The 13715-nt window shown below is 43.2% G+C and overlaps 1 pseudogene; it reads right to left on the bottom strand.

Annotated features, from left to right (window-relative positions):
* Positions 1–12568: 12568 nt before the first annotated feature.
* Positions 12569–12681, bottom strand: LOC125486834 (annotated as a pseudogene).
* Between the last annotated feature and the right edge of the window lie 1034 nt (positions 12682–13715).

The raw sequence follows: 13715 nt of genomic DNA, 5'->3' as shown, positions 1-13715 counted from the left end.
CCCTGGATCCAAATGGTTCATTGACGGGCTATCTCTCCAGATTGATATCATGGAATGGTAATGTAGATGGAATTCATCTTTTTTTGACTATTTCAATTTGCAGAAGGCAATGAAACTGACAAACTATCAGAGTATGATCAGCTTGAGGAGATCTCACTTTATTCAGGTTGTCTTTCTAATTAATCTCCAGTGATGGAGCCATCTCCTCCGACTACATACAGAAGGCAGGAGGGAGAGAAGCCTCACAGTAATTGGTGTTTCCTGAGACTAATTTCCAACTGCCTTCTTGGGGTGCAGAGGAATTCCCAAAATTCTTTGTCCTGATTTAGAATAAGTCTTTAAAAAAAATCTTTTTGTCCCTCATAGTAGGTCACTTCACTGCCGGTGGGGGAGCATTGAGGGTCACATATATAGGTGAATGGGGAAGGCTCAGCGGTCTTTTCCTGTCTGTTGTAATGGTACTATATTCCCATCATTCCCCCCTTGCACTTTACCAGAGTAAGTAGGTAACTTGCTCCCTTAAAACCTTAAAGTTTTTAAGGTTAAACCTTAACTTTAAACCTTAAAGACTGTAATACTTGGAAATGAACGCACTGGTTGTACTGGAACACCATTTTGAAGTATGCAAGGTGACTTGGACCTATGTGTTGTTTGTCAGTTTTACTGGGCTTTCCTTCTGTCTTGATGTTAATTGATCCAGACAGAGATGATAAAAGAACATATGTGAAGTGTGGTCAGTTGTGTCATAGGATGTGGCTTTATATTGATTACTGTTAATAGTATCCTGTGATGTAGCTGCACCATATTTCCCAGATTTGCTCTGCTATTACTTTTACGGAGATTTCACCGTGGTTTACTAACTACTGTAGCTTTTTTACATTTGTTCATGGGATGTGGGTGTCACTGGCTGAGCTCGTATTTATTGTCTGTTCTTAATTGCCTTAAGAAGGTGATTGTGAGCTACCTTTTTAGAGCCACTGAAGTCCATTTGGTATCGGGTACACCCACACTGCTGTTCAGGAGGGAGTTCCAAGATTTTGTCCTGGTGACAGTGAAAAAAGACGATATGATTCCAAGTAAGGAAGGTGAGTGATTTGGAGGGGAACATGCAAGGGATAATGTTCCCATGTATCTGCTGCCCTTGTCCTTCTCGATAGTCATAGTCATGGATTTGCAAAGGGCTGTGGAAGCAGTGTATGGGGTTAGAAGGATTTTTAATGCAGCAGAAGTGCTGGGGCTGATGGTCACTATTGGCTCAGTGCGTGAAGAATATGGGTTTGCGCCTATGATTTTCTGAGTGAATGATATCAGCTGTGATTTTGAAGGCCATGCTGAGAGGGGTTCAATATCAAGAGGATAGAAAATAGACAAGATTACAAGACAGAAACTGAACAGGCTAGGCTTCTTTTCTCCAGACTACAGGAGATGGAGAAACATCCTGTTAGAGATGTTTGGAATTATGAAGGTCTTTGATTGGTTAAGTACAGTCTATAGAGACAGTACGGATGATTTTTATCTGTGCAGGAATCCAAAACTAGGGTTCTGAAATTAATTGTTATCCATTCATTAGGTTTTGTGCTTTGCTAGATGGACCACCAGTTTATCTTTAGTTGCCCTTGAGAAGGTGGTGATGAGCTGCCTTCTTGAATCACTGCAGTCTATTTGCTGCAGTATTCCAATATATTTGCTGCCCTTATCCTTTCAGATAGTGCCTGTAGGTTTGGAAGATGCTGTCTAAGAAGCCTTTGTGAATTCCTGCAGATCATTTTGTAGATGGCACATATTGCTGCTATCGAATGTCACTGATGGACGGAATGGATATTTGTGGATGTAGTGCCAATCAAATGAGTTGCTTTGTCCTGATTGGTGTCAAATTTCTTGACTGCTGCTGGAGCCATACTCATCCAGACAAGTGGACAGTATTCCATCACACCCTGACTTGTGCCTTATAGGTGGTGAACAGCCCTGGGAGAGTCAGGAAATGAGTTATTTACTGCAGGATCCCTAGTCTGCGACCTGCTCTTGTTGCCACATATTTATGTGACTAGACCAGTTAGGCAGAATAGCCTGCGTTTGTGCTGTAATTTCTGAAACAAGAACAGAAATTGCTGGAGAAATTCAGCAGGTCTGGTACCACCTCTGGAGAAAGAAACAGATTTTGGTGTAGATATGTAGCTCGGGTTGTGAATGTTGTGGTCGGTTGGCTCACTGAGGTGGTTCGTTGTTGTTCCGGGGCGTGTAGTATCTTCCTGGTGTTGTTCGTGTAGGCATCTTCTGACCCAGTTTTTTGGACGTCACGGTAGAACGCAGGACAAAGGGGGAATTAAGTACACAGAAAAGCCACACACTGACCAAGTACTGAACTTCAACAGCCACCACCCTAACACACACAAACGAAGTTGTGTGAGAACATTATTTAAATAGGCAACAACACACTGCAGCAGCACAGAACTACGCCAAAAATAAGAAGAGCACCTCTTCCAAGTATTCAAGGATAATGGATACCCGAAAAACTGGGTCAGAAGATGCCTATCACACGAAAAATACCAGGAAGATACTACACACCCCAACACACTCATCACACTACCTTACATCAGGAACACATCAGAACTGACCACAAGACTCCTACAACCACTGGGCATCACAGCAGTGCACAAACCCACATCAACCCTACGACAACTGCTCACCCAAACCAAAGACCCACTATCCACCATGGACAGGACCAACGTCTCTACAAAATTCCCTGCAGAGACTGTGACAAACACTACGTTGGACAAACAGGAAGGAAATTAACAACAAGGGTACACGAACATCAATTGGCTACAAAAAGACACGACCAATACTCACTCATCTCTATCCACATGAACAAGGAGAACCACCAATTCGACTGGGACAACACCAAGATCCTGGGACAAGCTAAGCAGAGACAGGCACGGAAGTTCATAGAAGCCTGGTACTCCACGAAGAAAGCCATCAACAAACACATAGAACTTGACCCCATATACACTCCACTGCGAAGGAAAACCAGAAGTGAGGCAATCCAGCTCAACGGACTCCAGAGTTTAAAAACCAGGCGGGAAAACACACCGATGCTTCATTGGAGGTTGCACTGAGGATGTTACCCAGCAGGGTAACGAAACGTCTACGGAACAATGAGCCAGCTCGGCGAGCCAACCAACCTCAAGAAATAAACAGAATTAGCAATTCAAGTCTGATTTCTATTTGGTTACTTGACATAAAATTGAGGTGAACCAGATAAGTTTCTTTCTGGAGATGAAGTGATTCTTTTCTTTGAAATTGTCATTTTCAAGTAATCACTGGCAAATGCACTATACCATTGCTGTACCTGTGGAGGGCAATGTTTACAGGTTTCCCTGCTTTGGACTTGGTGGAGACTGTGTAAAATGGAGATGATCAGTCTGTCAGGAAGTGGCCAGAGTTTGAATTGGATTTTGGACTGTGTTTTCTGTTTAAAAAATTAGAATCCGGCTGTTGATGTTACAGCATGAAGACTTGAAAGCTGCCTAACCTCCCATGAAGAGTTCTTGGAAGCTCAGAGAATAGAAACCTAAATTATAAGTATTAATTACTTTATCTGAGTGAACTATAAAAGGTGACACTGACTGACGTCTTCAGAAAATCAACCAAGAACTCATCATCATCTGTGCCTGTGGAATAACATTGTGAAAATCACTTGAGTCATTTGGCCATAGGTTAGTTTCTTTTATTTATCCCCTGTGTTTGTTTGTTTGTCTTTTGTGTGAATGGGGCAGAAGACAAAGGATTTTGATTTTAAAACATAGACCAATAAGACTATTTTGTAATTTAATTTTGCTGCACTGAAGTGACTATATTGTTAGTAAATTGCTAACTCTTTTGTTTAAGATGCAAACCAGTGTCTGGAATTGATTATTTGCAAAGTCTGAGATTGGTTATTCAAAAGTCTTGCTAGGAACAATTGGGATCAATTTTAGGGTCTTTGAAGGTTTTAATTTTACTATGGTGCGAATACAGAGGTAAAAAGACTGATTTGCTTTGACCATCGGTCTGTGCTGTAATGTATTATTGCTGATGACTAAATGGTTACTTATTCCTTACTCATCCCATGCTCACGCTGGTCATAACATATTTAAAACTTAACTGAAGTGGTGATGTGAGCGATTATAGAATCACAGAATCCCTACAGTGTGGAAGTAGGCCATTCAGCCCATCAAGTCACACAGACCCTCTGAATAGCATCCCATGTAGGACCACTCCCCTACCCTATCTCTGTAACCTGCATTTCCCATGGCTAATCCAATCAGCTTCCACATCCCTGGACACTGTGGAGCATGGCCAATCCACCTAACCTGCGAATCTTTGGACTGTGGGAGGAAACCAGAGAACCCGGAAGAACCCCACACAGACACAGGGAGAATATGCAAACTCCACACAGGCAGTTACCTGAGGCTGGAATCGAATTCGGGTCCCTGGTATGTGAGGCAGCAGAGCTAACCACTGAGGTCTATTTATTTACACGAATTCTAAACATTTTCAGGTTTAGTATTAGGAAAAGGTCAGCCAGGTTTCTTTCGTACACAAAGATTACTAGTTTAATACAAATAAAATTTACTCAAACACACAAAAACAAATGACAAAAAAAGTTAGACTGTGTCAAGATAGACATGACTTATAGTCTGTCATCCCAAACGTAACATGGGGCAAATATGGGTAATAGACAATGGTGATCAAACACCTCATTGAAAACCTCAAATATCATATGTCGTCAAATAGATCCCACAGGTTTTTCAGAAATTCCACCCTCAACCCACCTGGATGTTAGTGACATTGTAGGTCACTAAATTTAATTAAAAATTCCCAAGAGATTACAGTTATACAATTATTTTGATTATCTGGCCTTGAAATTCCCTCAAAAACCGTTCTGTCATGGATTACCTCACTGACTGCTCAGGTTCTGGTGCTCTGCCTTCCTTTCCTGGACCTATGCTTTCCTGGATCCTTTGAAACTGCTCTCCAGCACTTACACATAGGCACAACTCTAGTTTTTCACAAACAGCTAGCTTCATAAGCTGGTCTGCCCCAAATATCACTAAAAAAAAATTACTAAGGAAACTAATGGGGTTTAAAAATTCAATACAGTTAAATTTGAGAGATTTACTGGATTGAAGGAGATCATTCAGCCAATTTCTCTGTGCTGGATGCAAAATAATTATTTAGTCTATTCCAATTTGATAGTTCCTGGTCTCAAGGTAATAGCACCTCAGGTTAAGAAGCAAATGTTTTCTAAATGTGATGGGCATTTCAACATTTAGCATCCATTTTGGCTGTAAGTTCCACAATACACTATGTAATGAAGTTAGTTTCCAATTCCCTTTCAATTCTCCACTAATTCCTTTAAATCTCTGCCACCACTTCCATTATTAGCCTCTCCCATAAGGGAAGTAGTTTCTACCCATTCACCTCTAACTAGAACACCTTACTTAAATCTCCCCTCAGCCTCCTCTCTTTTAAAGAAAACAATCGCAGCCAATTCAATCTTTCCTCATAACTAAAATTCTCCATTCCTGCAAATGGGGGAAGACAAAGTGGTATTAGTGCTGGTCAACTAATCCACAGAGCCATGTAATTTTCTGGGGATCCAGGTTCAAATCCCACCCTGGCAGATATTGGAATTTGCATTCAATAAAAATCTGGAATGAACAGTCTAATGATGATCACTGTTGATTGATAGAAAAACCCATTTGGTTCAATAATGTCCTTTAGAGAAGGAAAACTGTAGTCCTGACCTTGTTTGGCTGTGAGTGACTCCTGACCCCAGTAATACCTGTCCTCTGAGATGGCCCAGGAAGCTATTCAGTTGTATCAACTGCTAAAAAGTTGAAGAAAAAAAGAAATGAAAATGGATGGACCACCTGACAATGACTAAAGCAGCATAAACAACAGCAAAGAACAGCCCTGTCTATCCTGCAGGGCCCTCCTTATTAACATCTGGGGGCTAGTGTCAAAATTGAGAAAACTGACTCACAGACTAGTCAAGCAACAGCCTGACACAGTCATATTCATAGAATTATACCTTACAGACAATATTCCAGACACCACCGTCACCATCCCTGGATGTATCCTGTTCCACTGGCTGGGTCTGGCTGGTTTCAAATCCCACCCTGACAGATGTCGGAATTTTACAGCATGGTGGTATACAGTCAGGTGGAAGTTGCGCTAGGAGTCCTCAACATTGACCGTGAAATCTTATCCAAACGTGGGCAAGGAAACCTCCTACTCATTATCACATGCAGTATATACACCACTCTAAACTGATGAATCAGTAATCCTCCACATTGAACACTAGTCAGAGGAAGCACTCCAGGAGAAGAATGTACTCTGGGTGGGGGATTTCAATGCCCACCACCAAGAATGGCTCGGCAGCAGCTGGTCGGGTCCTGAAGGACATCGCTGCCGTACTGGGTCTGTGGCAGATGGTGCAGGAGCCAACAAGAGGGAAAAACATACTCAACCACATCCTTACTAATCTGCCAGCTACAGATGCATCTGTCCATGACAGTATCAGTAAGAGTGACCACCACCTTCACTTTTAAGAATATCCTCCATCGCATTGTGTGGCACTATCACTGTGCTAAATGTGACAGAATTCAAAAAGTTCTAGCAACTCAAGACTGAGCATCCATGAGGCGCTGTGGGCCATCAACAGCAGCAGAATTGTACTCCAGCACAATCTGCAACCTCATGGCCCAGTATGTCCCCCACTCAACCATCACCATCAAGCCAGGGGATCAACCCTGGTTCAATGGAGAGTGCAGGAGGGCATGCCGGGAGCAGCGTCAGGCTACCTAAAAAGGAGGTGTCAAACTGGTGAAGCGACCAAAAAGGACTACTTGCACACCAAACAGCATAAGGAGCAAATGATAGACAGAGCTATGCGATCCCACAAATAATGGATCAGATCTAAGTCCCACAGTCCTGTCACATTCAGTGGTGAATGGTGGTAGACAATTAAACAACTCACTGGAGGAGGAAACTCCAGAAATGTCTCCAGAAATAGCTCCATCCTCAATGATGGAAGTAATCAAAACAACAGTGCAAAAGATAAGGCTAAAGCAGTCATGAAAATCTTCAGGCAGAAGTGCCAAGTGGATGATTCATCTCGACCTACTCCAGTGGTGCCCAACATTACAGATACCAGTCTTCAGCCAATTCAATTCACTCCACGTGATATCAAGAAGCAATTAGGGTCACTGGGTACGGCAAGGCGATGGATCCTGACAACATTCCAGCGGTCATTCTGAATACTTGTGCTCTAGAACTTGCCACTCCCCTAGCCAAGCTATTCCAGTACAGCTACAACACTGGCATCTACCTGACAATGTGGAAGATTGCCACATGTCCTGAACACAAAAAGGAGGACAAATCTAGCCCAGGCAATGACTGCCACATCAGTCTATTCTCAATCATCAGTAAAGTAATAGAAGGTATAATCAAATAGCACTTGCTCAGCAATAACCTGCTCAGTGACGCCCAGTTTGGGTTCTGCCAGGGCCACTCAGCTCCTGACCTCAGTACAGCATTGGTTCAAACATGGACAAAAGAGCTGAATTCTAGAGGTGAGAGTGACAGCCTTTGGTATAAAGGCTGCATTTGACTAAGTGTGGCATCAAAAAGCCCAAGCAAAATTGGAATCTATGGGAATCAGGGAGAAAACTCTCTTCTGGTTGGAGTCATACTTCTGGTGGAGGTCAGTCATCTCAGCTCCAGGACATCTCTGCAGGAGTTCCTCAGGCTAGTGTCCTAGGCCCAACCATCTTCAGCTGCTTCATCAGTGACCTTCCCTCCATCATAAGGTCAGAAGTGGGGATGTTCACTGATGATTGCACAATGTTCAGCACCATTCACGACTGTTCAACTACTGAAGCAGTCCAAGTCCAAATGTAACAGGGGCATATCCAGGCTTGGGCAAGTGGCAAGTAACATTCAGTGCCAGGCAGTGATCATTTCCAATAAGAGACAATCTAACTACTTCCCCTTGACGTTCAATGGGTCACCATCACTGAATCCTCCACTACCAACATCCTGAGGGTTACCATTGACAAGTAACTGAACTGGACTAGCCTTGGAGTAAGGCAAATTTTGATGGTACGAGACAGGAACTTTCAAAAGTTGATTGGAGTTAACTGTTCATAGGTAAAGTGATGTCTGTCAAATGGGAGGCTTTCAAAAGTGAGATAACTAGAGTTTAGAGGCATCATGTTCCTGTTAGAGTGACGGGTAAGACTGGTAAAAGTAGGGAACAATGGATGAATAAAATATTGAGACTGGTCAATAACAAGAAGGAGGCATATATTACGTATAGACAATTGGGATCAACTGAGCATACTTGAAGAGGATAAGGGGTGGAAGGGCATTCTTGAAAGGGAAATCAGGGTAAAAAGGGGGTATGAAACAGCTTGGTGGATATGGTAAAGGATATTCCAAAGAAATTCTACAAGTACACTAAGACCAAAAGAGAAGCTTGGGAGAGAATTGGGCCCCTTAAAGATCGACAAGGTTGAACATGTGTGGAACCACTGGTGATGGGTGAGGATATTAAGTGAATATTTCACATCAGATTTTACTGTGGAGAAAGAAATGGAAGCTAGGGAACTTGGGGAAATAAACATAGATGTCTTGAAAACAGCCCACATAACAGAAGAGAAGGGGCTGGAGGTCTTAAAAAGCAAAAAGGTGGATAAATCTCTGGGACCTGATCAAGAGTTTCCCCGGACATTGTGGGAAGCTAGGGAAGAAGTTGCGGGCCTCTAGCAGAGATATTTGTATCATCTACAGCCGCGGTTGAGGTGCCAGAAGACTGGAGGGTAGATAATGTAGTGCCTTTATTCAAGAAAGGCTGTAAGGAGAAGCCAGGGAACTGTAGACTGGTGATCTGATATCAGTGGTGGGTAAGTTGTTGGTTGGGGATTCTGAGAGACAGGATTTAGATGCATTTAGAGAGGCAAGGACTGATTAGGGATAGTCAGCATGGCTTTGTGCATGGGAAATCATGTCTCACAAACTCGATTGAGTTTTTCCAAGGATGTGACCAAAAATATTGATGAATGGCAAATGTTGTCTACATGGGTTTTAGTAAAGCCTTTTTGACAAGGTTCCACATGGTAGACTGATTGGTAAAGTTAGATCACATGGGATTCAGGGACAGCTTGCCAAATGGATACATATTTGGCCTGATGATAGGAGACAGAGGGTGATGGTGGAGGGTTGTTTTTCAGACTGGAGGCCTGTGATCAGTGGTTTTCCACAGCGATCGGTGCTGAGTCCACTGTTGTTTTCATTGATATAATGAATTTGCATCAGAATTTAGGAGGCACATTTAGTAAGCTTGCAGATGACACCAAAATTGGTGGTATAGTCGACAGTGAAGAAGATTATCTAAGATTACAAAGGGATCTTGATCAATTTGGCCAATGGGCTGAGGAATGGCAGATAGGAAAATCCTCCCTGGATCACTCTGTCTAGTCCTGTTAGAATTTTATAAGCATCTATGAGATCCTCCCCTCATTTGTCTGAACTCCATAGAAAACAATCCGAACATAGTCAATCTCTCCTCATACTTCAGCCCAGCCATCCCCGGAATCAGCCTGGTCAACCTTCGCTGCACTCCCTCGAGAGCAAAAGCATCTTTCCTCAGAAAAGGAGACTAAAACTGCACACAATATTCCAGGTATGGCCTCACCATGGCCTTGTGTAACTGCAACAACATATCCCTGCTCCTGTCCTCGAAACCTCTCGCAGTGAAGGCCAACAATGAATGGTGGCATGGTGGCTCAGTGGTTAGCACTGCTGCCTCACAGCACCAGGGACCCAGGTTCAATTCCACCCTGTGTGGAGTTTGCACATTCTCCCTGTGTCTGTGCGGGTTTGCTCTGGTTTCCTCTCACAGTCCAAAGATGTGCAGGCTAGGTAGATTGGCCATGCTAAGTTGCCCATAGTCTTCAGGGATGTGTAGATTGTGTGGGTTATAGGGGGATGGGTCTGGGTGGGATGCTCCGTGGGTCGGTGTGGACTTGTTGGGCCGTAGGGCCTGTTTCTACACTGTAAGGATTCTAAGAGTTTAAATTTGGATAAATGCAAGGTGTTGTACTTTGGTAAAATAAACAATGGCAGGATTTATACTTTTAATGGTAGGACCTGGGTAGTGTTGTCAAGCAGAGAGACCTAAGGGTTCAGGTACATAATTCCTTGAAAGTGTCATCACAAGTATACATGGTGGTGAAGAAGGTGTTTGGCATGCTTTTCTTCATTGGTCATTGAGTATAGGAATTGGGATATTATATTGTGGCTGTACAGGATGTTGGTGAGGCCGCTTTTAGAGTGCTGTGTGGGGTTCTTGTCACCCTGCTGTAGGAATGATATTATTAAATTGGAGAAGGTTCAGAAAAGATTGACCAGTATGTAGGGTTTGTGTTACAGGGAGAAGCTTGATAGGCTGGGACTTTTTTCACTGCAGTGCAGGAGGTTGAGGGGAGACCTTATAGAGATTTATAAAATCATCAGGGGCATAAATAAGGTGAATAACAAAAATATTTTCCCTAAGGTGGAGAAGTTCAAAACTAGGTGTATATTTTTATGGTGAGAGGAGAAAGATTTAAGAAAGGGAGTTGATGGACAACTTTTTCACACAGAGGGTGGTATGTTTGTGGAATGAACTGCCAGAGGAAGTGGTAGATGCAAGAATAATCACAACATTAAAAGACATTTGGACAGGTACATGGATAGGAAAGTTTTAGAGTGATATGGCCAAACACAGGTAAGTGAGACTAGTTTTATTTGGGCAAATTGGTTGGCATGGACGAATTGGACCAAAGGGTCTGTTTCTGGACTATATGTCTTTATATAAATACAGTTCAATGTTTATTCCCACAGGGCTTGGAGCCTAAGGGTACAGAGTCAAACAATTTAGGAATGAAATGAGGAGAAATTTCTTTACCCAGAGAGCGATGAGTTTGTTAATTCTCTGTCACAGAAAGCGTTTGAGGCCAAAAACATTGAATGTTTTCAGAAGAATTTAGATACAGTTCTTAGGACAAAAGGATATGGGGCAAAAGCAAGAACAGGGGACTGAGTTGGGCGATTTGTGATGATCGTTTCAAATGACAGAGCAGACTCAAAGGGCTGAATGGCTTACTAGTGTTGCTATTTTCTTTGTTTCTATGTCCATACTTAGAGGTGAGAGGCTAGGTTACTAGTTCCAATGAGCAACTCACCTCCCAACTCCCCAAAGCCTGTCCACCATCTACAAGGAACAAGTCAGGAGTGTGAATACTCCCCACTTGCCTGGATAGATGCAGCTCTAACAACACTCAAGAAGCTCAACATCATTCAGGACAAAATGGTTTGCTTTATTGGCACCACATCCACAAACATTCATGCCAAAGGGGTCTTTCACTTGTCCAGAAGTCCTTGGGTTCAAATCTATTTGCATGATTGGTACTGCAGTGCCTGTATTGTTGAAGGTTTCTCTTTCATTGCGGTGTTAACTCAAAGCTTCAAGCTGCTTGCTTGGGTCGATACAATCAATCGTTTCAGTGCCACTTTTAGAATATAATTCAGCTTCAGACACTTTCCGATCCTCCTGCATCAGACCTCTCCTCTGTTCCAATCCACATGGAAGTTCCAAGTCTTGAGCCGTTCCCCTGGTTCTGAGATTCAATTTCAGTCTCTGGACAATATGTCTCCATTGCACATCTGAATTTTCGTGCAGAGGGTTATTGTAGGAAGCTCTAGAAAGGAGACAGTGCTAAAAAATACTATATTTCCCGTAACTTTCAAACTGCTTCTCCTTTGTGATTTCAGCTTCTGTGGATAGTTTGGTTCCAAGGAGAATTGCTGCTAAATGGAATAATGTTTTTAGGTCCCAACACAATTACAGGCATAGTGGGAATGTGGCAGTGTCAAAGACACCATCTGGTCAACAAGATGCTAAATGGATGCCTCAGGTGGGTGTAAGAGTTATCTAGAATTACAGCACAGAGACAGGCCGTTCATTCTGTGTGAGACTTATGATCCACACAGACCTTTGCCCACTCTAATTAGTTCATCACTATGTTGTACATGTGACAGCTCCCATGGCATGACTTGAAGAAGGGCAGGAGTGTTCTCCTACTGCCATAGGTGACATGTATATATCACACCCCTGCACCAAAAAAAAATCATCAGCTGATCATTCATCATAATGCTTTGGTAGGATAATAGACTGCTTCATCTGTCTGCAAATCACAGAATCCCTACAGTGCGGAAACAGGCCCTTCAGCCTAATAAGTCCACACCAACCCTCAGAGCATCCCACCCAGAACCATCCCCTTATAACCCACCTAATCTGCACATCCCTGAACACTATGGGTAATTTAGCATGGCCAATCCCACTAGTGTGCACATCTTTGCACTGTGGGAGGAAACCAGAGCACCCGAAGGAAACCCATGCAGACACGGGGAGAATGTGCAAATTCCACACAGACAGTCGCCCAAGGGTAGAATCGAGCCCGGGTCCCTGGCGCTGTGAGGCAGCAGTTCTAACTACTGAGCCACGATGCTGCCCTAAATAAAGGACTTATCAGATATTAAAGCTGATAAGAACGGAAACTACACTTGATCTTAGCCAATAGGCTGAGAAGCATTAACAATAATAATGATGTTCTAAAGGTAATCACAGACAGTATGGTTACAGCGCGGAAAAGGCTATTCTGTCTGACAGTTCGGGCCTAGACCCTTCTTCAGGCCCGAAACGTCAGCCTTCCTGCTCCTCTGATGCTGCTTGGCCTGCTGTGTTCATCCAGCTCTACACCTTGTTATCTCAGATTCTCCAGCATCTGCAGTTTCTACTATCTCTGAGGCTATTCTGTCTGTTGTGTTTGATCTGTATGAGTAGTTCAGCTTAAGGTTTTCGAGAAGATTTGTAGCTCGGGTTGCGGAAGAGGTTGTGGACATGGTCGGCGAGCTGGTGGATTTGGTTGCAAATGTTTCATCACCCTGCTAGGTAACATCGTCAGTGCGCCTCTGGTGAAGTGTCGGTGTTCTGTCCCGCTTGTTATTTCTATGCCTTGGTTTGCTGGGGTGTTTGGTATTACTTCCGGTTCTGTTTCTCAGTCGTTTGTACACAGGGTCTAATTCAATGTGTTTGTTGATGGGAGTTCCGGTTGGAATACAAGACCTCCAGGAATTCCCTGGCTTGTCTCTGCTTGGCTTGTGCTATTATCAATGTTGGTCCCCGTCGAATTCATATGCCTCATCGTCCATGTGTAGTAAGAATTGGTTGTGTCTCTTGGTGGCTAGTTGGTATTCATGTATCCGTATGATCAATTTTCCTCCAGTTTGGCCTATTTAGTGTTTCTCGCAGTCCTTGCATGGTATTTTGAATATTACCTCAGTTTTGTTGGCTTTGGGTGTGGGATCCTTTACGTTCGTCAATAGCTGTCGTAAGTGGTTGTCGGTTTGTGGGCTACTCTGATCCTTAGGGATCTGTGTAGTCTTGTGGTCACCTCTGAAATGTCCTTGATGTATTGTGGAGTGATTAGTGAGTCTGATCATGTTGTGTCTTCCTGTTGTGGTGTGTTTTGGAGGTAACTGCGGATTGTACTTTTTGGGCATACATTTGGGCATACGTTGGGTGCCACAACGATGCCACCCGAAGGTTGCAGGAACAGCAACTCAAA

The sequence above is a fragment of the Rhincodon typus genome, chromosome 33 (assembly GCF_021869965.1).
Source record: "Rhincodon typus isolate 14 chromosome 33, sRhiTyp1.1, whole genome shotgun sequence".
Classification (NCBI taxonomy): Eukaryota; Metazoa; Chordata; class Chondrichthyes; order Orectolobiformes; family Rhincodontidae; genus Rhincodon; species Rhincodon typus.
This window is presented reverse-complemented; position numbering and strand designations above follow the sequence as displayed.